The sequence below is a fragment of the Gracilinanus agilis genome, chromosome 1, assembly GCF_016433145.1.
Source record: "Gracilinanus agilis isolate LMUSP501 chromosome 1, AgileGrace, whole genome shotgun sequence".
Lineage (NCBI taxonomy): Eukaryota > Metazoa > Chordata > Mammalia > Didelphimorphia > Didelphidae > Gracilinanus > Gracilinanus agilis.
Window position 1 is genome coordinate 525,819,345 of NC_058130.1, and position 27,564 is coordinate 525,846,908.

The 27,564-nt window shown below is 35.4% G+C and overlaps 1 protein-coding gene across 2 annotated transcripts in view; it reads right to left on the minus strand.

Moving 5' to 3' along the window:
• DTNA (dystrobrevin alpha) overlaps positions 1-27,564 on the minus strand; it is a 458,249-nt gene that overhangs the window by 316,751 nt on the left and 113,934 nt on the right. The gene's annotated exons all lie outside the window — the stretch shown is intronic.

Sequence of the window (27,564 nt, forward strand, 5' to 3'; positions counted from 1 at the left end):
CAGTTGGGCTTTCACTGTAGCAAGGCAATAAGTTCATCTCCCTTGCTGATTCATTATCCTACTCACTATAGTAGATTTTCCAAATGTTTTCATCTCTCTTTAAGTCTCCTATGCTTCCCCTTACCACAACCTTTTCAGCTGAGGAATTTGCTTCATATTTCACTGAAAAACAAAACAAAACAAAACTATTATTTCTCTTGGTGAACTCAGCAGTTCTCTTGGATTCTGTTATCACTTCTTTGCTGAAGGTTATAGATTTTAAACTCAATATATCCAAAATGGAATTTATCTTTCCCTCCAAACCCTCCTCTCTTCCTAATTTTCCCCAACTCCCTGTCAAGGACACCACTATCTTTCCAGTCATCAAAGCTTACAATCTAGGTACTATTCTCAACTCCTCACTCTCTCAATCCAGTCCTTCCATATCTGGCCATTTGCCAACTCCTGTTGTTTCTACCTTCATAACATTTCCAATTTATGCCCTTTTCTCTTCTCTGACAAAGCCACTATCCTTCTTCACTTCAGGCCCTTCCAATCTCACATCTATACTGCTGAAATAGCCTTTTGATTGTTCTCCCTGGCTCAAGTCTAGCCCCAACCTAGTCTGTGTTCTACTCAGCTATCAAACTTATCTTCCTTAAAAACATGTCTAACCATGTTAACCCCCTCTCTCTATTCAAGAAAAATCAAGTGTTTCCCTATCACTTCCAGGACCAAATACAAAATCCTGTTTGGCATGTAAATCCTGAGTCCTCCAATTTTTCCAGCCTTCTTACATTTTGCTCTATTCCCATGGATTCCAATTTATTGTGATACTCATTGTCTTGCTGTTCCTTGCACAGAATACTTGGTCTGAAAACTCCTGGCATTTTCATTGACTGGAATTCTCTCTCTTCTCATGTTTTCCACTCTCCCTGATTTCGTTAAATCTTACCTTCCCACAAAAGGCCTTTCCTAGTCCCTCTTCTATCTGTGGATCATGTCTAATTTACTCCCTTTATATCTTGCTTATACTTAGTTGTTTGCATGCTGTCTTCTCCATTAGTCTGTGAGCTCTTTGAAAGTAGGGATTGGTTTTTCTTTTTTCTCTTTTTTCAGTGTCAGGCACAAAGTAGATGCTTAAATGCTTGTTGAATGACAGCCTTTCAAGCCCAGTTTCCATATATCAAATGGGATAACATCACCTAGCACACAGAATTGTCAGAGGATCAAATGAGATAACATATGCAAATTGATTTGTTAATCTCAAAGTGCTTTATAAATGCCAGCTACTACATATGGGAATATAATTCTGGTCTTCTAATATTTAGTTGGCTATAGAAACAGGAGGACCTGAGTTCAAATTTGACCTTAGATACTTACTAGCTATATTATCTGAGGCAAATCACTTCACTCTGTTTGCCTTAGTTCCTCATCTTTAAAATAAACTGGAGAAGGTGAAGGCAAACCACTCCAGTATCTTTGCCAAGACATACTCAAATGGAGTCATAAAGAGTTGGATATGACTGAACAACAATATCTAGTCTTGGGTTCTTTCCAGTTTATCACACAAGCTTTTTATAGGAAGGCAACTTTACTTTTTAACTAGGAGTAAAATGTATACTTGTTTTTTCTTTCAATAATGAAGATGGATTTATACCATGCTATATATTCTCTCTTTTCTGATTCTCCTTGTGCTGATCACATACACATATAAGATATCTGGATAGCATTATGGTTGCAGTATGTGACAATGAAACTGAAGGAATCCTTCATGGAAGTCCCATCTACAACCTTGGCATACTTACCAATGGGGTCTAACTAACTGAGTCAATCTGCTGCAGAATGAAATATGCCTCCTGACTGACAAGGAATCACTCATTAATCATGAAATTGCCTTTCTATGTAAACTTTCACCACTTGTGAAATTATTTAAGGGTCCAGAGACTATATTTTTGTAGGTTATTGATGAAAAGACAAACGAAGAAAATACTTTATAAAAGTCCAGCTGTGTAATATTCTCCTTATCTCTAAAGCTATGGTTTTATCTCAGAGGGAAATTGAACTGATCTATTCTTATTCCCTCTTCCTAAAGCCTTGCTGATTACTTCCTAGAGCTTATACTCAGCTAGCTGTTGGCAATCCAATAACTTGATTTGTTCTAATATCTTCTTAGATACTAAGGTGAAACTGACCAGTATTTAATTTCCAAGGTCATTTTTTTCTTTTAAAATTGTTTTATTAAAGTGCTTTGTTTCAATTCTAGTTCCCTGAATGATTCCCAACAATCTTAGATGGTTTGTTGTCAGTCTTTTGTTAAAACTTAACCTTTCTTCTCGTAGATCATTCCCACTGCTATTTTTTTGTTATAGTTTTTAAAAATGCTTTTTTAGATTGTCTGGGCTTTAAAAAATTACTCTTTTATGTAAATATTGACTGGGATAGTGATCTCTTGGTCTCAGTTGAGTAAGCATTGAAATTATGCATATATATTCCTTTGATACCTCTTCAGATGCAAAAAAAAAAAATAAAGAATTCCTGGGTTGAATTGTACTTCAGTGGTCATCTGTCCATGATGACATGAAATTGGTATACTTCCTACAATATTTCCATTAGATAGTTTGCTTACACTCAAAAGTCTCCCACTGTGGTACATTTAATATCCAAGACTGCCCACTTCATTTTTTGTCTTTGTCAAGCCCAACGTGCCTCTGTAATTTCCACTAAATAATCCTCTCTCTGCCCCCAGGGTCACAATTTTAGCCATGTAAAATATTTTTTAAAATATAATTTAGTCAGCCTTTTAATTCTTCTTTCCAGTTCAAAGGTGAGACATAGAAATAAGGCCCAAAAATTATTTATTTATTTACCTAGCATGTGCCAGGTGCCAATTCTAAATGCAGAGGGCACAAATATAAGCAAAAAAAACCCCCAAAACCTCACACACATACAAGTAGTCTCTGGCCTTGAGAAACTTACATAATAGTAGTGGGGGAAGACAATATACAAAAGGGGGGCATAACATGGGGGCATGTTGTGGAGGGTAGGAAAGTCAGAAGCACAATTAGAAGGGGAATGAAGATTGGCCATTCTGAGCCTCTCCCCAAAATGTCAGTGCAGAAATCGACTCATCAATGGGAAAAGGGGGCATAGGTTTTAGAGCTGGAAGGGAACAGAAAAATACTCTAGTTCAATACCCTCACTATTAAGTAGGAAAACATAGGCATACTGAATTGGAAGGACTTGTACAAGGTCACCAAATTATTAATTGGCAGAGTTAGGATTCAAAGCCAAGTTCTCTGAGTCAAAATTCAGTGCTCTTCCCATTATATCAATTATACATTATTGTATATCAATTGGACTAGTTTTTTGTTACCAGCAAATTTGAAAAACATACCAACTAGTGACTTCCTCTGAGTGTCTACATTTAATGACAATAATAGTAATAATAACACTAACCTCAACTTTTATAGAATGGAGAGAAATTTGTAAAAAGTTATATAAAATAGCTTCTTTATAGGAAAATAATTGCCAGGTGAATATTCTTAAAATATTGATTGCATGTTGTTCATTTGCTCAAGAATTTGTAATGGCTCCCCCAAAGTCTTTTAGAGCAATTTCAAATATCTTGTCCAAACACTAAAGGCTTTCCAAAATTTGGATAGTCCGACCATATTGTTCTCTTCACAAATGTCATGCTCATTATAATTTCATGGTCTTTTCCCAATATATTGCCTCAATTCTTTTGATTTATCCAAATATTGGAGTTGTTTATTTCAGCTTTCATCTCCTCTATGAAATCCTCTCCAAAAAAAATAGCCAAAATTGAGACGTGAAATTGGATTCCATATTTAAAAAGTAATCCAAACATACAATGCTGTCCACTTTTGAAACTTTGCAAAGGTCAAGTAAAATTAACTTAAATTTATATGTGGGATCTGGGAAAACAAAACCAAATAATAAATGTTTATTAAATACCTTCTATTTATCATCCTTTGCTTAATATCTGATAAATGTTTTTCTTTAAGAGGTGGGGAGCATAATTTTTACTTTTTCAGGAAAATTTTTCATTAGGCTGTTGAGAAATTTTCAATTAAAATTCAGCTCAAATCAATCTCTTACTCTTAGGAAAAGCATCTGATATTTCTCCTATTTTCTTCCAAAAATGGAGCTTTCATTCAAAATATAAACAATTTCCTGTCATGAAAATGCAGCTTTTATAAATAGGCTGAAATAATTTTGAAGTTAAATTATCAGATAAATTTAGATTTTATATTTTTAAAAATACTATTTTAAGAAACATAATGTTGATGACAGACAATATTGTAATTACCTTTTGAAAAATCTTAAGTTCATTCAGCTTTATAGAGATGAAGTCCTACTCCTAATCTTTAAGCACTACTCATTTGTTACAGTTTAAGTGATATCTTGATGAATTCATGAAACCTGAGCACTAGTCAGTGCAAACCTGATATGGAGGTATAGAGTTCAGAAGATAATTGTATCAGTATATTTAGTTCTGCCCAGTATCCACATCTAGTCCTAACCTTGTGCTCCAGTTTCTGTAAAAATATATTAAGATTTCTTTTTAGTGAATCTCACATTTCTTGGCCCTTGACACTAAATTAGCCTGGATCAGTATTGAAACTTGCTAGGTATTTGTAATTTTGTTTGTTTTTATCTTGAAGAGATTTTTGAAGACTACCAGGCAAGTCTAACCATGAAGTGGACTGTGATACTCTTTATAAGAAGCAAGCATTTCCAAATTATGTTTTTTGGGGGGATAAGGTGCTCATTCATAGAACATTATCTCTGGCAATTTCCCATCTAATATACTGATAAAAATTGATAGTTTGATGAAATACTTTTGAGATGTGAAATTGGATTCCATATTTAAAAAGTAAACCTAAACATCCAGATATGTTGATTCTTTCCTTAAAATATTTTAGCTGTTATGTAGACATGAATACAGCAAGCCTAATACACTGATGAATACTCAGGTCTCATAGTAAAATGAATTGACATCTCTGTGCTAAAGGTTCAACTATGATTTGACCTATCTTGCTTTGTAAAAAATTGATTAGACTTGCAAAATGTACAGTGACTGGACAAACCTTTTAGTTGTTGATCAGTCATTTTTGAGTCATGTTCAACTCTTTGTGAATGTTTTTGGTCACAAATGTCAGAGATATTGGAAAAGTTTGCCATTTACTGCTCCAGCTCAGTTTACAGATGAAGAACTAAGGCAAACAGAATGAAGTGACTTGCCCAATGTCATGCCACCAATAAGTGTCTGTGGCTTAATTTGAATTCTGGAAGATGAATCTTCCAGACTCCAGGTCCAGCACGCTATACAATGCATCACTCACCTACCCAGCCTTTAAGTAATATCTATCTATCTATCTATCTATCTATCTATCTATCTATCTAATCATCTATATGTGTCTAAGATTATATATGCATTTTTGCATTTATATTTTGTTGTTCAGTCATTCATTTGTGTCTGATTCTTCATAACCCCATGGACCACAGCATGCTAGCCCTTCTATCTTCTGCTATCTCCCAAAGTCTGCCCAAGGTCATACTTATTGCTTTCATGATACTATTTATTCATTTCATCTTCTCCTGACTCCTTTTCCTTGCAATATTTCCCAACATCAGGTTTTTTTCCCAATGAGCTCTATCCTCTCATTATGTACCTAAAATATTTAAGTTTCAACTTATGTATTTGGCCTTCCAAAGAAAAGTCTGAATAAGTTTCCTTAAGTACTGATTGATTTGATCTCCTCGCTGTTCAAAGGATTCTCAAAAGTTTTCTCCAGTACCACCATGTGAAAGCTTGGATTCTATGGCTCTCAGTTCTCCTTATAGTCCAAATCTCATAGTCATACATGACAACTGGAAAAAGCATAGTTTTAACTAGACAGACCTACATCAGCAAGGTAATATCTTTGCTTTTTAGTGTGTTAAACAGATCTGCCATTACTTTCCTTCTAAGGAGTGTTAATTCCAATTGTCTTAATTTCATTGCTTCAGTAGTTGTCATCTATAAACACACACACAAACACACTCAAAATAAAATTTATATTTAAACTTTATAGAATAAATGAAAGCAACCAAGGTTGTTATTGATCATATATCAAACACAACATACACATAAACATTCATACATACATGTACAAATACATGCTTTACAAATGAAGACACTAAGACAAACAGAAGTTAAGTGACTTTCCCAGGGTTACATAGCTACTACGTGTCTGAGATAAAATTTGAATTCAGGTCTTCCTGATCCCAGTTTCAGCATTCTATACACTGTACCACCTAGATACTTCTACCCATTTGCATCAACCTTTGTATGATATCATTACCTGGTATGACTTTCAAATCAGGATTTGATATTTCATTTGTTCAATAGGAAACCATTATAGAAATACTGTGCTGCCCAGTTGAAGAAATGAGCAATTACAGCCTTTAATTATTAACATGGACATCTAGGTGGTGCAGGGGATAGAATACTGGTTCAGGAGTCAGGAAGAGTTGAGTTCAAACATGGCCCTACGAATTGAATGACTCAGGGCAAGTCACTTAACAATGTTTGCTTCAGTTTCTTCATCTTTAAAATAAGTTTGAGAAGGAAATGGCAAACTACTGCAGTATCTTTGCAAAGAAAACCCCAAATGGGGTCACTGGGAGTCAGACATGACTGAAATGACTGAACAAGAAGTGTTAACATTGTCTTAAAACACTTTCCAAAATGTTGCTGAAGTCTGGTTCTTTATAATGGGAACAGAGATTAAAAAGCTTTTTTCTATGCAACCTTAGAAAGTTGCCATGATGATTCTAAAATCTTAGGAACTCAAGAGAATAAATGGGGTTGATATTGACAGTATTGTGTGGATAAACTGGTCTAGTAATCCAAACAGGAAAAATACAGTGCATTAAAAAAATTAAATACATTGTTTACATGATAACATAAAGTTGGTGGGAAGTTCACTGAAATAGCTGATCAGTATATGAAGGTCTTTCTATTTATTTGTAATGAAATAAACTAAGAATGAAGAAATCAAGGGGTATCCCATTTGAATGTTGCACAGACCTTTCAATGATTACATGCTAATTAAACTCATAAAGTTCATCTGTGATGTTATATGCCTGAAAATCATGCAATACCAGGACCTAAGAAGAATCAAAATGGCAAAAGACTAAAATTACAATGGAAATATGCATATGGGGGCATGAGATGACTATAACATGTTATCAAGAATTTTTAATATTTGAACAAATGGTATAAAATACTTCATAAAAATAAATGACTAGAACATGCCATTTATTTTTATGGTAGACCAGTTGCTCAGCATGATTGTGAGGTAGTAGAGTCCTGTCTTCAGTTTTACAGTAGAAGCCAAAGTATATTAAAAGAATGAGAAGAAAGTTTCCAGCATGAATTTTTTTTAAAATTTTAAACCCTTAACTTCTGTGTATTGACTTATAGGTAGAAGAGTGGTAAGGACAGGCAATGGGGGTCAAGTGACTTGCCCAGGGTCACACAGCTGGGAAGTGTCTGAGGCCGGATCCGAACCCAGGACCTCCCATCTCTAGGCCTGGCTCTCAATCCACTAAGCTACCCAGCTGCCCGACCAGCATGAATTTTTGATTAAGTGTGGGAAGCCAATAAGAGAATAGATAAAAATCTGAGACTCCTCTTTTGACCCCTCTTTTGTGATCCTTGTGATTTCTTGTTGAAAAGTATTGTGACCTTATTGAAAAGCTTTAAGTTCCTATCAAACCTGAATTTAAAGGGTTAACACTGTTAACACAGTAAGGAATGCTGCCACCTGGTATAGCCAAGGTCTTAATCTTAGCAGGGACCATTCGACCATGAGAGGGGGATACTCCCCAACTTGGCTTCCTGATAAAAAGCCAGTCAAAATTCAGCCTTGTCCTTGGTCTATGCTGAAGTCAATGTTTTGTGTTTTGATGTGACATAATTTGTAACTTCTGCGCATCTGCAAAGTTTCGGGGGGATTCTTTGGTGTGAAATGAGTCTTGATATATATATACACATATAATAAAACTCCATGCTCCTGAAGCCAGAGCTGGAAGCATGAGGTAAAAGACAACTCCCTTGTCCTTATCAACTAAACTGTCCTTATCAGATTATCAGAGATGATAAAGAGATCTCTACAATTAAGGATTTAGGAAATACATGGACAAGAATTGTATAGAATGATAAAGTGTGTCAAAGTTATGATCAGTACCTGAAGACAAAGCAAAGACCTTAATGAAACTGGAGATCTATTTAAGTACAGGCATACTCCAGTGATAGACTGAGGGTTCAATTGCAAACCACTGTAATAAAGAAAATATTCTAATAAAGAGTCGCATAAATTTTTTTCAGTGTCCCAGTGCATATGTTATATTTATCACTGAGTTCTCTTAATAATGCAATAGTATTATGTCTAAAAGAAATAAAGCATATATCTTAATTTGAAAATATTGCTAAAAATGTAATAATTATCTTTGTCTTTTGCAAATTGGAAATTTTTTTTTTCCTAGTGGCACCTCTTGCCTTGATGTTGATGGTTGATGATAAGTCAGGGTGGTGGCTGCTGAAGTTTGGAAGGAGTATGGCAATTTCTTAAAATAAGACAACAATGAAGTTTACCCTATCAGTGGGCTCTTTCTTTCACTTGAACACTAAGAAGCTATTGTTGGATTATTAATTGGCTTAATTTCATGATTGCTGTGCCTCAAGGAATAGAGAGGCCTGAGGAGGGGGAGAGAGAAAGGAAATGGCAAATAGGTGACTCAATCAGGACACACACGCACACAACATTTCCATGGGCATGGTTTGTGATACCCCCCAAAAACCCCAAAAAAGCAGTAACATCAAAGATCATGGATCACAGATCACCATCAGAGATGTAATACCAAAAAAGTGAAATATTGCAAGGATCCACAAAATGTGACACAGAGACATGATGTAAGCACATACTGTTGGAAAAAGAGTTCCAATAGACTTGCCTGCCACAGGGTTGCCATAAACCTTTAATTTGTAAAAACAAACAAACAAACAAAAGCCTCATAATATCTGTGAAGTGCAATAAACTGAAATACAATAAAATGAAGTATACCTACACTGAAGCATAAAAATAAAGCGGATGATTAATTTGAATCATTTCAAAGCACCATGGTAGACTATGTCAAAAATTAGATTTGAAAGTAAAGATCTGTAGATTTGAGTTTTTGCTCACCACCAACTGATTCTGTGACCTTGGGTTCCACTTTGGATCTTAGGGTCCTTATTTGTAAAGGGGAGCACAAGTTCTGGTGGGATATATAAAACTGGAAAGGTTTTAATAAAGTATGTCTGTTATCCTAAAACCAGTGTAACTGAATACAAAGACTGATTACCAACATTGCAGAAACAAGAAGATAAAGACTTTAGCCAAGTCTTGGCTATGAAACAAAGAAAAAAAAATTAAAATGACCCCAAGTCCAGTGTGGTAGAGTGATAGGTGGGAGACAGAGGACTTTAAAAGGAAGTTTGAGGAATTTGTATTTTATCATAAATAGTGTACACCTGCTGTTGACTGTGCAAAAGTAATTCAGAGTGTGTTGGAAAGGAGTGGGAAACAAATTTGGATTGATCAAGTAATAATAATAACAATAACAATAACAATAATAATAATAATAATAATAATAATATCTATCATTTATATGCCATTCGGTTGTTTCAGTTGTATCCAACTCTTCATGATCCCACTTGGAATTTTCTTGGCTAAGATACTAGAGTGATTTGCCATTTCCTTATCCAGGCATATTACATGTGAGGAAACTAGGTAAATGGGATTAAGTGACTTGCCCAGGGTCACACAGTTAGTAAGTATCTCATCTTCCTGATTCTAGGTCCAGTTGAGTCATGTAGAGGGGGCTTAGAATCTAGAAATCTATCAACCAGTGGAGGATATCTAAGTAACTGAAAACAGAATGTCAGTCTTTTGATTTACACAAGTGTTCTTCTAGTCTGTGATGATTAGACAAGTAATTTTGACATGAGTCTTGGCTATGGCAATAATTTTTAAACAAAACACAAAAAAATGGTGTATCGTTTTCTTTTCTTTTGTGAATGTCAACAACTGTAAATTAAATCTGATTTTTATTTTGCACAAGAATGATGTAAATCTTTATTTTTAGAAATCAATTTCAGACTTTGATGTCTTAGGGATTCACTTTATTATATTTATATTTTCTAAAATGCATTTTTTATAGAATTAAGAGAAAAAAATGAGAGCCCTCCAGTGGCCAAAATAATCTATGCAAATTCTATAATTGTTTCTTCACACTACATTTATAAAAATAAATAACTTATGTTTCAAGTAGTCAATGAAGAAAGTAAGTTTTATCCTTTTTTGTGAAAATGTTGATTTGGGTCACCTTTTATTCCACTGCTATAATTAAGAAGGATGAAGGACATAGAGGGTATAGAAGAAAATCTAAGGAAGGAGATAATTATTAGATTAAGTGGGAATCAGGGCCAAGATGTTGACACAGGAGAAAGGGGAGAGAAAGGGCACGAGTATTTATTAAACACCTACTATATGCCAGGCACAGAGGTAAGCACTTTCATTAACCACCGGATCATAGTATCATAAAATAAGAGCTGGGTGTGGGGACAAGAAGCACCTCATAAGCTTTTTAGTCAAAAATCCTTGTTTTTTATGTGATTCACTTAAGGTCACATAGAAGAGAGAAGTAAGGTCACATCAGAAGTACGATTTGTACTCAGTTCTTTTGAATCTGGAGCTAATATTTTACTTGAAAAAGAAGCTATGAACCACGAAACCTAGAGAATTGTTATCAGTTTCTTTTTCACAAAGGGTAAATCTAAGTAATCTACTTTAAGAAGCAGGATTTTGTGACCCACCGAATAATAAGGATCTTGCAATTGTTAGGAAATGAATTCTAACTTTGTAAGTGCTTGCAAAAGTTAGGAAAACTATTCCTTATTTGGGGGCACAAAGTTGACCACATAGAGGTCAAGCACAGCTAAATGTGAGGTGCCTTAGCCCTCTGTAGTTTAGGACATAAAGCAGATCAAAGTTCTAAGGTGCCTTCTGTTAACTGACATTTCCAGATTCTAGATGGATCATTATTCCCTTTAGAAATGTAGACAAAGGGTAGACCAGATGACTCATGCAAATTGGGAAACATTATTAGAGGATAAATTACTCATCTCCTGATGGGAAATATTGAGTAGTCATGAAGAAAAATTAATTGTATATTGGGCAACACAAAGCTTTGCCTAGTGGAGGGCACTTTATTTCCTTCTATTGAAGCTATCAGATAACTGTTATGAGGATGTTAAAAATGTTCACAATGAGGAAAGGACTCAGTCACCCAAGCTATGGCTGTTATTTCACTTTCTACTTCCTCATAAATCTATATTCTAATATAAGCATTCCTTGATGTGGCAGAACTGTTTATTTTATTTCAAATTTAGAAGTTTTATATGTCAAATATTTTGGCTTCCCTTTTTAGCAAATGCATATCTAACTAAGCCAGATAGCTGTACTTTCATTTGCTTATTCTATATCATCAGACCACCAGCAATAGCTGAGTAGAAAATCTGGAGCAATTGCTCTGACTTGGAAATAATCAACTCAGGTCTACCATGTAGCTTAAAACCATCATGCTGATTGGGACTTTCCCCTCATCCTCATATTCAACTTTCCTAAATTCTTGTGTATGTGATTTGCTAAAATAAATATATAAAATCATAACTGTAGTTGTGCAAAGAGGATGATGCTGGAAAGACTTCCCTGAAATTATGATGAGCAGAATGAGCAGACCCATACCTGCATGCAATAATAATATTATTGATGAACAACTGCAAATATCCACCTACACACACACACACACACACACACACACACACACACACACGAAAAGAAGCTGCCTTAATAATTACTCAATGGAAGGTGGCTATATCTACAGAGAAGTAGGAAGGGAAATTTCCGATTTGCTTGAATGTAATTTTTAAAACATATTTATTTTACCTAAAATTTTATATTATGTATTTCCTTGTAAAACCTAATCAGGTTTTGGATCATAAAATACACACACTCATGCACAGAGTTTTCCATCAATTATCCCTCTTGCTTGTGAGACACAGAAGATTTATCAATTCAAATTATGACACTATCAAATTCCCTAAGCTAATCAAGGTCAAACTCAGTTGGTATTTGTGGATGGTGTCCAAGAAATTCTCAGAATAATTCAGGAAATGTTATGAGTGATTCACTGAGAGAGATTCATCTAGGGAACAAGCTATTTTCTGACACTAAACCAGACCCTTCTGGAAGCTGTACTCTGTCTTTTGAGGCCACCAGGGTATTATGTAGCCCACTAAAGCCATCATTTACCCTTGTGGGCTCCTAGATGGAATGGAACTTGCTCACTAGGAGACTCTGGCTCATTAAGTTGAACATTTCCCTCAAATCATTATAAAAATGTTCTGGTAAGGCTGTAGGTACCATTTTTCTAAAACGATCTGAGGTCTTGGTTGCTAGTGAATATTTAATGGCCACAACATACTTTTTTTTTTTTATAAGAGTCCTGACCAACTATTTCTGTTATTAGAATAAGAAGCCTTAAGTCTTGTGTGATTTTGGAACATGGAGGTAATTAGCTTAATAATTGGCTAGACAAGAAAATGAGTACTGCCATGAGGCTGTTTGAATAGCTGTGAGTTCCAGAGGTGGCAGTGTTAACACAGTGGTGGGAGACAATATTTAGAACTATTCTGTAATAAAATTTGAGGGGCATTATTACAACCATTAGAAAATAAACACTCTCAGTTCAATCCTAGGGCAAACTATAAACAAACAAATATTAATTAAAAATAAAAATGTTATACTAAGCACTTCTTGTCTGGTATTCAGACAATTCAGATGAATCCTCTTCATAGCAGCCTTTTTTAAGGGTGGTGTTGCTCAAAGGCAACTCATGGTAGAAGGTCTTGTTCCCATAAGATCCTTCTTTTTAAATAGATTGAATAAATATTCTATTTCAAAAGGGTATAAAATTCTGGATGAAACTGAAACACAATATTCTTAATAAGACCGATGTAGTGATGAAAGTCTTGCCCTTATAATACTGACAAAGGAACTACTATTCCATGGTCTGGGCTTTGTGACATTACTTTCATTAAAATATGCCCCAGCCACTATTTCTCTAGTCTGAAGACTTCGGATCTAGTGACTGTTAGCTTTAAGGAAATAATTTTAATTCTAGAACTCTCTTTGGGTTAAGTAGTATTCCAATGGCCATAGAAAGTTCAGGGAAACCATTCATTTTAGACAGCCATGGCATTTCAGTGAAATTAGTACCAATTATGGAGGAAGTGAATATTTTATTTCTCTTTATCATTTTATTAGCTATAGCACATACTCTGAAGCTACTTTACCAAGCTCCCATTTACACTGACAGGTCATGTCCCCAGAAGGCAGTAGATTAACCTCTGAGGGGTTATAGAAGTATTTTTCTAATGCTATAAACCTCTACTGATGGTCTTCCCTCATGATTACTAGTTGATATCAATTAGTCAGCCAACTTTTAACCTTTTCATGGAATTCATGATAGAGAGATAAATGATGGATTGAAAAGAAGGCAGTTCATAGGAAAAATTCAGGAAAATAGGTAATGGTGAAGATGATTTTTTTTCTTTCCATGAAATCTTTTCTATAGAAGGGCAGGTTAAGTAGACTGAATACATAAATAAGAATAATAATAGAAATTATTTATAGACTAATAGTTTTGACTTAAATGAAATATTAAAAGCAATGGAAGATGGTGTTTAGGCTTTAAAAAGTTTTTAGACATTATCTCATTTTGTTAAAGTAATTCTCTGAGGTGGATACAACAGATACTATTATCCCCATAGCTTAAAAAAAGTTTTGCACATTATCTCATTTGCTAAAAAGAATTCTCTGAGGTGAGTACAAGAGATACTATTATCTTCATTTTATTAGGAAATTGAGATTAAGAGGAGAAAAGTGACTTACCCATGGTCACACAACTAGAAATCATCAGAGTTGGGATTTGAACCTACATCTTCCTGATTTTAAGACCAGTACTCTACCCAGTATGGCAAGCAGCTTTTCTGTGCTATCTCTGAACTGATTCTTTGTGGAATGCTGAAAACAGCCTGTTTTTCTTCTGTATAATTTTATCATGATCACTGAACAAACCTATATTGCTACAATGGAAAAGGACTCTTTCTTTTGTAAATAGGTCAATGAAAACTTGTTGTGCATTGGGATTAAACTGTTTTGTTGCTTAAACCTCAACTTTGCCCCCCAAGGAGAATTTAGAATGCTTAAAATTTCATTATTTTCCAATATTGCACAGTTATTAACAACCTATGCTCTAATGTTTCCAAATGCCCCATCTATCTTGACATTTTGCATTATTGGTTTAATTCAAATGTCTAGAAGATATATGCACATATTAGTAAAGGATAGAAAGAATCTCAATGTAAGGCTACAAATTCAAATGGCTGTATAATGTTTAACAGTTCTTGTACAATAGGTCTTGTTAGTTCAAACCTAACCCCGAAAGACACAGTGTTTCTCATTTGTAAACACTAAATTAATGCATTTCAAGGATCAAAAAGGTTCTAGACCAGTGATGGGCAAACTTTAAAGAGGGCGCCAAAGGAAAGGAAATGCTCATCTGTCAGTCTGTTTCTAAGGCAACTCTTCCGAAGTGTCATTGTATTGTATCCTACTCGTATTCTTCAGATTAGGAATAATGTTGCGGCCAGACAGAACATTTCAGCCCCCTACCCCCCAGCATCTGGCTCACAGGCCATAGTTTGCCCATCACTGTTCTAGATTGCAATGTTAATCTAAAGTAGAAATTCCTCTATAACACTTGTAACAGGCAAGTGATCATCCCACTTCCCCAATCCTATAATGGGGAATCCACTGACAGCTCATTCTCTTTCTAGCTTGATGAACTTATGAATTTTTCCATTCTATTAAGCCAAAATCTAACCCTAATTGCTGCCTACTGTTTCCACTTCAATTATCTGGGGTCAAGTAGGATAAAAATAAATACTTTTCCCTGTGGTAGACCTTCAAATAGCTTACAATACTTAATAGGTACCTTTTAAAGTTTCTCTTTTCCAAAATGAACATTCTGAGTTGCCACAGTACTCCATTCTGGCTTGTTCTGCTCTGGCTGAGTTTGACTGTCCTGCCTAAGATGTGGTGCCCCAAGCTGTTTAGCTATGATCTGACCAAAGAACAGTAGAGTGCAATTATTAACTCTTGGTATAGATAGAACATTTTTATTAAAGTAGTCCAAAGAAGGCATGCTTCCTCCTCCCAAATTACTAATGAAAATGTTTAATTATATATATACCGAAGCTTCCCAAACAATTCTCCACGGTCATAGTAGATTCACAGGATACTTCTGATGGAGTTCATAGTTTTGATGTTAGCTCATACTGAATTCCTTTCAGTAACATCTCTTGAATATTGGAGAAATGTTTTTGTTTACTTGTACTTTTAGCTTTGCCACCAACTTCCAAAATTTTCCTATTTGTAATCTTCAAATCTTTGTGTAGTTGATTTTTAGGTAGTTTCTGTGATAAATAAGCAAGTACTGTATTAAAAAACCTATGTAGAATACAAAATGAAGGTGTTGGAGTCCAATCTGATTCAAAGGTTGAAGAAGTTACACAGAGGGGAGCTGGGGTGGTAACTAGGTAGCACAGTGGATATTGTGTCAAGGCTGAGATGGCAGGACTTGTGTTTAAATCTGGCCCTCAGACATATCCTAGCTGTGTGATCCTGGCCAAGTCACTTAACTGATTACCTAGTCCTTATTGCTCTTCTGTCTAAGAATTAATACTAAATAAGAAGGTAAGGGTTATTTTAAAAAAAAGATACTGAGATAGTCCCTGCTCTTAAGGCGTTCACAGTCTAATAGGGAATATAACATGCAATAAGAAAAATAAGCTATTACACTATATACACTGGAAATAGAAGGAAGGCATTAATATTAAGAGATATCAGGAAAGGTTTTCTTTAGTTGTTTCTAGTTGGAATTTTAGGAATCTCGGGAAGAGGCAAAGCTGAGGAGGGAAAATATTCTGATCTCTAGGGACAATCAGTGAAAATACACAGGGTGTCAAGAGACAGAGTGTCTTGAGAAATAGTAAGAAAGGTTGTCACTGGATGGAAGAATACTTGGTGGTTTGGGATGCATGGTATAAGAAAGTTGGAAAAGTGAGGGGTTTTGAATGCCAAATTGTAGTTTACTGAGTAGGGGTGTGTCATGGTTGAACTTGTGCACTAGGGAGATCATGATTCATGAGTTGAAGATGACTAGAAGGAGGAGAAACTTGTGGCAGATAGATCAACCAGCAGGCAACTGCAACAAGTGTGAGGAGATGTGGAGTGAAGGATTGAGGTGTAAGGAGATGAAGTCCTGAAGCAGATTGGTGTCAGTGTCAAAGAAGAACTTAGAGACAAAATATTCTCAGTGCTCTATGAAACCATGAACGTTTGGGAACCTTAGACCAAGAATACATCCCTGGAAGGCTCTAGTAAAGCCCTACCTCTGGATTGCCATTAATCATAAATGGCCTTTCTTTGGATTTAAACAGTTTTTAAAGCATGTGACTCATGTCTCTCCCTCATGTCCATGAGGATGTTGTAATTAGATTCTGTCACAGAAAGCACAGGAATACAACATTCCCCTGATAGTAACTTGATTTAAAACAATAGTGATTTCTTTAGTCTAGCATGATTGTTTTTTGATGAAGCTAAATTCTCAGAAATAAGGCCTTTAAAGGATAATGAATTCTAGAATTTTTCCAGGAATCAGAGTCAAGCTTACTATTCTCTAATTCAAGACTTTCCCTTCTTTCCTTTGTTTGAAAATCAGAACATTTAGTCATCTCTAGTCCTGGGGTAGCTCTCCATTTTCCAATATTTTTTCAAAGATCACAGATATCAAATATCATTCACCAATTTTTTCAGCACAGTAGTTCATCTGGACCAAGTGACAACCTTTTGAGGTCAGTTAGGTGCCATCTTACCATCTCCTCACTTTTCATAGATTTTAACTATCTATTAAGAATTTTTAGTCTATCTTTTCCAATCTGAAGATTGTCCTCTTTGATGAAAGGAAACTAAAGTAAAATAAAGAATCATATTTGGATCAGTAGTATTCCTGGCACTATTTTCATAGGATTGTGTCCTCTTTCTCTCTCTCAGCTATGTTCTTCCTTTATCCCAAATTTCGCATATCTCTATGAAAATCTAAGTTGGCCGATGAATCCCCAACATTAAACCATAAAACTCTTTAGGCAATTCCTTTCCCCCCCTCCCTTATCAAAACCATTTGTTATAATGACACATGTAAAATGCAGTGGAATTGCCTGTTGGCCATGGGAGGGGGTGTGAAGAGGGTAGGGGAGGAAAAGAACATGAATCATGCAACCATGGGAAAATATTCTAAATTAATTAATTAAATTAAAATTTTCAAATAAAAAACATTTGCTATAATAACTTAATTCTTGAAATTTTGTCTTACTCAGGCTAAATTCTCTGTAGAATTCTGGGCTGCCTGAATTCTATTTCTCCTTTCTCTATACTTCTTAAGATCTTTTATCCTACAGTTTTTTTGGAAAAATTTCTCCCTCCTCTTCTGTCACAAACTCTTAAATGGTATTCTCACAATATCACTGTTTCTTTTTTGACCATTAACCAATGAAAACCATAAAATTCAAAGCAATAATAATGATAAATCACACAATGTACTTCAAGGTTTTCAAAGTCTTTCCAATACCATACTATGAGATAGGTAGTACAGATATTAAAGATTTTTAATAACTTTACAACTTTTAATCTAAGGATATTAAACATGTATTTGTGTCTTGTAACTCACAGTACTTCTAAATCTGAATACGACTCCTCAAGGATTAATTAAATTAACATTTGAAATGGTCTAAGAATTTAGAAAAATCACAATGAATATGCTAAGTGTTTCATTAATCTCTGAATCCCTTGGTTTGTGTTTTCTTTTTTTCTTATCTATTAAACTTTGTTTAAACCTTAATGGAAGAGGGGTATGATTGGGTGATACACACTGCCCAAATCTATGCATTTGTGTGATATATCATAACCTCTCTATTTCCTCCTGGCTTGAGGCCAGAAGCTTTCCTGCATGAAAAATAACTAGTAAAAGGGACCTATAGAAGAAGCTAAATAGTAAAGTGGATAGAGCACTGGACTTGGAATAATGAAGACTCATCTTACTGAATGAATTCAAATTTGACCTCAGAAACTAACTGTGATCCTGGGCAAGTCACTTAACTCTGTTTGCCTTAGTTTTCTCATCTATAAGATGATATGGAGAAGGAAATGGCAGGCCACTCCTGTATCTTTGCCAAGAAAAATCCAAATGGGGTCATGGAGAGTCAGACAAAATTAAAAAATGATTAACAACAACAAAGGGCACCTATATTAAAAATCTGCTTAGTGATTTTATTTTTCTCTTTCATATGCTTTTTTGACAGCTCTTTGAAATGGAACAGGAATAACTATATAACATTTCCTACCTACATTTTACATGAAATAAGTTACTTAATAATTATACCCAAGAAGGAAGGACTTGTTTCCTCTTGAAGCTTTTACCAGAGCAATTATACCTTGGCAGGACCGCCTGAGTACCAGAAGAGGCAGAAGACATAGTCTGAGGAATCCACAACACAGGCTGTGTTGGCAAAATTAAAAAAGAAATGTGGTTGTGATAAAGATTTTGAGAGTAGCAAAATCTCTATGGGATGGCAAATGCTACCTGAAAGTCTTAGAAATCAAATAGACTGAGAAAGGTAACCAAAAAACAAATAAAATGCTCTCACATCACCAAGAACGAATAGCTACACATACATCCATGTACCTGCTACTGTTTAGAACTACAATACAATCTCTTTGAGCCTTAGTGCCTCTCCCCTTTATTTCCCAGATTAAAACTGCACTAAGAGTTTTGGGATACCCTGTAAACCTTACTTTCTCATAGCAGAGAGAGAGAGAGAGAGAGAGAGAGAGAGAGAGATCTCAGGACATATCAAGTCCAAATCAAAATTTTGGAAGCACTTTAGAGACACATGGTCCTACAGTGGCTAATTTCCTAATATTGTACAATCAAGGCATTAATCTATTTAGCCATAAGCACTTCATAAGCATCTCCAATGGGTCAGGTACTTCTGCTAGGCAGTAGGGATACAGTGATAAAAATGGAACAATCCAGGCCTGGGGATAGGAAGTGCTGGATTCAGATATGGGCCCAGACACTTCTTCACTATGTGATGTTGGGCAAGTCACTTAACCTGAATTGCATAGCCATTCCTTAGTACTGGTTCTAAAACAGAAGAAAATGGTTTAAAAAAATGAAATAATTCCTTTCAGGGAAGGAGATTACTTTTCATCTTCTAAAATAACATACATAGACATAAATAGATTCAAAACATATACAAAATAAAGCAATTTTTAAGGAGGCAGAAGAGAAACTAGGTCATTGGGGGCAGCCAGGTGGTGTGGTACATAGCATATCTGGCCTAACATTAGGAAGAGCAGCATTCAAAAATGCAGCCCTAGACACTGCTTTGGTGAACTTGGACAAATTGTTTAACCTCTGTTTGCCTCGGTTTCCTCACCTGTAAAATGTGCATAATAATAACTCCCAGGGTTGTTGTGAGGATCCAATGAGAATATATTCTCATTAGCACAATGCCTGGCAAATAGTGAATATTATATAAATGTTAGGTATAATCATCGTCATTATCATCATCATTATATAGGGAGGTTAGGGAAAAGCCTGATGGCTCTTCATGGAACTTTGAAGGAAGCTATGGATTCTAAGAGGCAGAAGTAGAGAGGGTGCATTCTAGGTTAAGGGACAGATACCCTTTACAAAGGCATGAAGAATCAATTAATTTTCAAAATCTCACTTGACAATCTACAAAAGAGGGCACTTATGCCCATAACTGAAGTACCTTAGGGAAAAAAGTATGTTAATTGTAAGTTATTATGGACAACAACCCAAGGTGAATTCACAAATTTCTGTTAATTTGTAGTGAGGAATCAGATAAGCCCAGGATATCTCTGTGTGTTGGGTATTCGGGTTAAAAATGAATCAGTGTGTGATTATAGCAAACTAAGTTAGCTCTAATCTTGGGCTATGACCCAGCACTCATCTTGGTTTCACAGTCTAGGAATCTGTGTACTTCCCTGGAACAAGGAAAGAACAATATTTAATGAAGGGAATGGCTAATGAACACCCAAGGTATGTATGTCATGCTCTGCTTGATGCTAAGGAGATGTTCAGTGAGTGTGCTTCCAGGCATGCACAGTGGAAAGCCCCACTTCAGGGGATCTGCAGATATTTTTGACTTTTCCTTCACTCATGTGTGGCAAAGAGGAACCTTTTCTTTAGTTACTGAGGTAGAACTGGGTATGCATACGGAAGGCACTAACTGGCCAAATCAATCTCTTTTTCTTAAGCTGTATTAAAGTGTGGAAAATGAAATAGTTTAAGCCTCCAGAAGGGAAGAGAAGCCTTCATCTCTCCACCCAGGGTATGTTCCAAGACCCTGCTTGTTGCTTTGGTTGTTTTTTGTGTTTATTCTTTCTGAGTCTTGGTTCAAAAATGATGCCAAATGTTTGTGACTTTGTAAACACCAAAAGGCTAGAAGAGCAATCTGCCAGAGGTCTATGAACTAGAATCCATATCAGTTTGCTGGTAGTCAAGCCTGCACCACTGTGGCCCTGAGGAGTCAACTGCTTGACCCATTTCACTACTGGGTCAGCCTGGTAGTAAATGGGTTATTTGTCCAGTAGCTATTCCTAACTGGGAGCAAACTTGGTGGAGGTCAATACTTTATAGAAATTGGGGCAGCTAAGTGGTTCAGTGGATAGACAATCAGATTTGGAGATGGGAGGTCTTGGGTTCAAATCTAGCCCCAAGCACTTCCTAGCTGTATGACTCTAGGCAAGTCACATAACTCTAATTGCCTAGCCCTTTCAATCTTTCTGCCTTAGAACCAATACTCAGTATCTATTCTAAGACAGAAGGTAAGGGTTAAAAAGAAAATACTTTCTAGAAATTGCTTGAAGTTTGAGCTCACACTTTAGGGACCAAAATGGTAGAGGGAATCATTTGGTAGGATGTTTTTGTATTTGATTCTTATTCTTTCTTTTCAGTAAATAAATATTACATATGTTTTATATATATGTGCATATATATATATATATAAAATTGATAGCTTAAAATGTTCTATCTTCTCTGTAAATGTAAAAAAAGGTACTTGATGTTAAGTGATAGTGGGGCACTCCTAACAGAGAGGTGATGGATAAATATGCAGAATGAGAAACACATATTTCAATATGCCATTATGGGAACTTGTTTTGCTAGACCATACTTATTTCTTACAAGGATTTTTTTTGGATGGGGAGGTAGGAGGGAAAAAAGGAAATACTAGATAATTGACAAAAAATTTAAAATCTTGTGGTATGAATCACTAAGTCAATGAATAATATAGAGTAAATATTAACTGGTGATTAAAATGAGAGAGAATACATTATAGGGGATTGATATCAATATTTAAAAAGGATTCAGTAATATAGCTAGTGTCAGTATTTAAAGATTCAAATATGAAAAAGTAATTCCAAATGGAACTTGTCTCACTTGTAAAGGAAACATACTAAGGGAAAAAAGTAACTGAAAATTTATAGCAAAAGAGAGGGGGAAAAACACCACCCTTTAATAGATGCTGAAAATTAGGAATTCAAAATTGGGAATTCTGCTAGGAGCAGAATCTCACCAGGGAGTTCCCATAAATGTATGGGGCCAAATTTCTGTCATTAATTAACTTATATGCCTCCCAAATAGGCAGCTAGGTGGATAAAGTGCCAGGCCTAGAGTCAGGAAGATTCATCTTCCTCAGTTCAAATTCAGCTTCAGACACTTACTGGCTGTGTGACCCTATGCAAGTCACTTAACCCTATTTGCCTCAGTTTCCTCATCTATAAAATGAGCTGCAGAAGGAAATGGTCAACTATTTTTTACCAAGAAAACCTCAAATGGGGTCATGAAGAGTGGAATGTGACTTGAAATGATTGAAGAACAACAACAAAAATGCGGCTCATATCAACTCAACAGGTCCTTATACCAACTCATACAAGCAAGTTGAGTGAATTCTCAGAGGTTTGCTGGCTATATCTCCCCTCAGGGCCCTAGGACCCAAGGGTATTTTTTTTATAATGTTATTGGCTCGGGCCTCCATTGTGGTGTGGAGAAATGAAAGCCTTAACTTCTCTTCCCCTCTAGAGGCTTATAGGATTTCATCCTCCTCACTGAAATGCAGCCAGGGACAGTTTGATTTGTTCTGTATGTACAACCAGTTCTAGCTCAACAGGTAGGTAAAGGCTCCCTTCCTGCCACATTTTAGTAGGCAGGAAATAGTCATAAAATACTTGTAAATGCTATAAAGAGGAGAACAGGGCCCTGCATTGTACAAGCACAGAAGTGGGATCACTAAACATTTAAATGGGATAGTACTTCAGGAAGTATATAATGCATATATTCCCAGGGACTAGGCTGACTTTGGCTAGTCTCTCTTTTATAACCACAAAAAGGTTAAAAAAAAAAGAGATGAAGTTAAATCTCTTTGACAGAAAAACTATATTTCAGAAATACATGAAAATTTAACAAAACAGTCATCTGTCATATTTCTTAGAAGTATATAGCTTTGTTAATCTAACCAAGTATTTCGCTATTTTACCCAAAATCCTATTAAAGAAATCAGAGGACATGAAATTAAATCCAGACCCTGCCATTTATTAACTATATGTCTTCAAAAGTGTCTTGGGGGTAAAATGAGGGTGTTTGACTAGAAGATTCTTAAGGTCCCTTCTACTTGATGAATCTATGATACTTGAACTTTTTTTTTTTTATTTTGGCAATGCTCCTACGCATTCCAAACAAATTCCTTTCATTATCCTTAAATTCTCTCACTTACATACCTATTTTATATAGAATTTAGAAGGAAAGTTCTACAGAATACACAGAATATTTCTTCTTTGAAATGTTTATATCAGCAAGCTGTAGCATTTCAGAGATTTTGTCTATCTTGTTATTTGCTTTTTCTAGGATTTTGCCATATACTTTTATAACAAATGGGAACAGTTTTGAATGAAATAAGCTATTAAAAATTCACTCAAATAGAAATTAAGAACAAAGATGTTAAATCATCTTTTTAAAACCCTGCCCCTTGTACCCACGCATATGAAGATGTCAAACATCTCTAAATTGATAATAGACTACATTTTTTCTCTCTAATGCATCTGATGTGAGCAGAGATTTACAATTTATTTTTAAGCAGAAAAATAATTTCCATTTTCTATTTGTTTAAAATATGTGGTTACAGTAGTTTAAAAGTAATTCTCCTGGCCCTTAAATGATTAAGACATCACACATCCATTTTGGATTCAATTTGGGGGGAATCTCTCCACCTTACTTCACCATTCAGTTTTTATCTTTTAATACCATGATGATTTCTGAAAATAATCTTATATGTTGACAGCTGACTCTCAGTTCATGTGCAAGGAGATAGAATTTGCAAACTAGTAACTTGTAGGGGTTCCTATTTTCACCATTCAGCATGTTTGCCAATTAGATTCCCAGTTTCATTATCCAACCAGTTCCACTTGACTATACTTCTCTTTGAATCCTGGTAGCTTCATTAGGCTTAATATGCCTTTCTGTTTAGATTTCAAACATGGTTTGCACATCCTCCCTTGGTACAATGAAATCATTATTTTATGAAATAAAAAATGATGCATGGTAAAACTTGGTATAAAGGATCTCTAACATTAACAATATTTTTTAAAATAAAAGACCATTGAGGGGCAGCTGGGTAGCTCAGTGGATTGAGAGCCAGGCCTAGAGACGGGAGGTCCTGGGTTCAAATCTGGCCTCAGACACTTCCCAGCTGTGTGACCTTGGGCAAGTCACTTGACCCCCATTGCCTACCCTTACCACTCTTACACCAAGGAACTAATACACAGAAGTTAAGGGTTTAAAAATATAAAAAAAAAATATTTAAAAAAAAAATAAAAGACCATTGCGTTAAAGAATAAGTAAATTAAAATGAGAAGGAAGAGTGTGAATAAATACAAAAAGGTAAAAAAACTTATAACAAAGAGTCAAAGATATGGATGGATATTTTGCCCTCTTAAAATAGTACAAATTTACAAATATTATAAAAATCAATTAAAATCATCTATAAAAACAATAAAGCAATATTTCTCCCTACCAATTTTCCTGGTAATTTCATAGTCCCTATGAGAATTTATTTTTCTTCCTTGTTTCCCTTCCACTTTTATTTTTATGTATTGAAAACTTACTGAAATTTAAAATTTTTTCATGCCTGAGGGGTCAGGGTACAAGGATAAATAAGTTGATATTACAGTCAACCGTATCAATGCTCCACTACCTTAAAGAGAAAAGTACAACCAGTATTAAAAACAACTTCTACTGGATTGGGAGATTCCATCAGAAATACACTAGTTACACAGACAGATACACACACAGAGCTTGGCTCTGACCTCCTTTTGGCTCAATTTTACTATTAGCATGCCAGAATCCCACTGGGTGGGAAAACCAAGGGAATAAGCCACTTCTGTATAACTGAGAAAAGATTAGCTTCTATTTACCTAATAGTATGAGAGTCACTATCTGTCAGCTAAGATGATGGAAGAATGTCTAAGTTCATTGGAGGGCTAGTATTTATATTGAAAGAAGTTTATAGGGATTCTCCCTTTCTCCAGGCAATGATTTATTGGGGAGAAGAGGGAAACAGAAGAGGAGAACTTAAATTCCTCTTACCTTCTAACTTCCAGATGCAAAAACTGAAGCTCTCTATGGGTCATTTTATGTCTTTTAAAAAAATGCTAAAGAAGGATCAGTTAGGATATGCTAAGGGTGTACCTAGAAATTTCACATGTCCTACGAAGGCAGCTAGGTGGCACAAGTGGATGGAGTGCTGAGCTTGGAGTTAGAAAGCCCCTTCTTCCTGAGGTCAAATCTGGGCTCAGATACTAGCTGTATGACCCTGGCCAAGTCACTTAACCCTGTTTGTCTCATTTTCCTCATCTGTAAAATGAACTGGAAAAGGAAATGGCAAAACTATTCCAGTATCTTTGCCAAGAAACCCCAAATAGGCCACAGAGTTGGACACGACTGAAAACACCTGAACAAGAACAAAAACCATCCTAATAATCATACAATTGCTGCCACTGTACATCCTACTTCCAGGGGTTTGCTTTGCCAGGGGGAGTTTATACTGGAGAGCCAATAGTTAAATTTTCAGCATGAGTATTTACTCCTCAGAAATCAGAAAACACTATGAAGTCAGAGCTGGTTTATTATTTTGTTGATTATCTAGCCTTAAGAAAGTTATGAGAAAAAGTTTATAAAGAAGATTAAAATTTAAAAGTCTGCTATGCTTTCATTTTTCCCTCCAGAAAACCAACTGTTAAATGTTTACAGCACATCTCCATTTACCTCTGAACCTCAACAGCAGTTTCCAGGGCTAACTCTTGAAAACACACAAAGAGGAAATTCTATGGCTGCTTGAGAAGAAAGCTATGTGCTGTCTTCCTATAAGAAGATGAGCTCCTGGAGTGCAGGGACTGTTTCTGTTCTTCTATTTGTATTCTTACAACATAGAACAATGTTTAAGCACTTAATAAATTCCCCATTCATTCATTATTTCCTTCATAATACTTGCATGTATTCTAAGACCCAGAAACCATTAGGTTTGTTTCTTAAGGTGATCAGAGAATGTGTTCTTATAGTAGGTTTCTTTGTGGTGGTAAAGAACTGGAAATTGAAGAGATGTCCATCAATTGGAGAATGTTGTGGAGTTGTGGCTTATGGTTGTGATGAAATACTAATACACATAAGAAATGACAAACAGGTTAATTAAAAAAAACATGGAAAGACCTACATGAAATTATGAAGCAAAAGGAACAGAACCAAGAGGACATTATATACAACAGAAATATTGTTTTAAGAATAACTTATGTATGTCTACCTCCAGAGAAAGGATTGATACACAGAAATAAGGAAGATATAATTCTTTATATGCATATATTTTTTCATCTAATGATACCTTCTTTAATGGGGGGAAGGAAGGAAGGCATAGAGATACCTGGGAAATTTAATGTAAAAAAATGTAATTAGAAAAATAAAACATAGATATTAAAAAAAATACTTGATTGAATTCACAAGACAGGTAAAATAGAAACTCTTCCAAGAGTAAATGCCACTTGGAGTTTTCAACACCAAAGAAAAGTTCTGGGCAGATGTGCCACAAGTACCAGAATACATGATTCATTTCCCCAACCCCCCACCCCAAATACAAAGGGAAATTATTACCAGGGTCGAGTTAACTTCATAAAATGGTTAGGGGAAATCCCCATGATACTGTACCACAGGCTTTGAGGACAAGTACCATGTTTTTTTTTGTTTGTTTGTTTGTTTGTTTTTTGCCTTTCTTTGTATTCTGAGATCTTAGGGCTGTATCTATCACATAGTAAGTATTTCGGTGATGATTGACTGGATGATTTATTTAGAGATATAGCATAGACAGAGAATAGGTTACTACTTACTGCCCAAGTCCTATGATTGCAGGGGATACCCTTTCTCCACAACCTTTTGTGTTTGCCCAATATATACCTTTCCTCCTACTTTGACTAGAATGTCTATAAAAGGCAACAAAACCATTTTTCTTATAGAGATAAGGTAGAAAGTACAAATACTTTTGGGATTCTCATACTGTCACTAGAAATCACACTAACTTGTAGATAACTGATATCTAATCCTTTTTTGAGAAGACAATGAGGGAAGGAAAGGTTGGAATATGAGATGCCAGTTGGTGGACAAGATTACTTAGTTTTCACAATCTTGCTCAGAAATTGTTCTACCATACTTCTAGGCAGAGTCATCAAGTGCACTAAATTTCTGCAACTTTCTTTACCCCTCTGGAAAAAATGCAACAAGGCAAATTTCTCCATAGATCAATAGTCTAACATCCATTTTATTTTTGTGGCATTAACACAGGGTGTTATTTTTCTTAACCAAATTGAGTGAAACACACAGAGATATCTTTACATACAAAGTAACCAGATTAAGGCACTCATTGTGCTATTCTATTTTAATCTTATTTAAGCAAGTAGAACCTAATATACAAGGTAGAGCAAAGATTAAACTACCATATTTAATGGCTGTCTTCAGCACTAGACTTTATAACAGCATTGTCAGCAGTTTTAATTTCCCCATATAAAGACTTCCAATTCACACTGTGTACCCTGTGACTATTATGGACAGTATTTATTCAGAAGGAGTGCTGGGCAAGTTTAGAAAAGCAGCTACTAAGAACAGCTAAGAGGTCATTTTACAAAACAAAAAGCAAAATCTATACATGGTCAAAATGTTCAA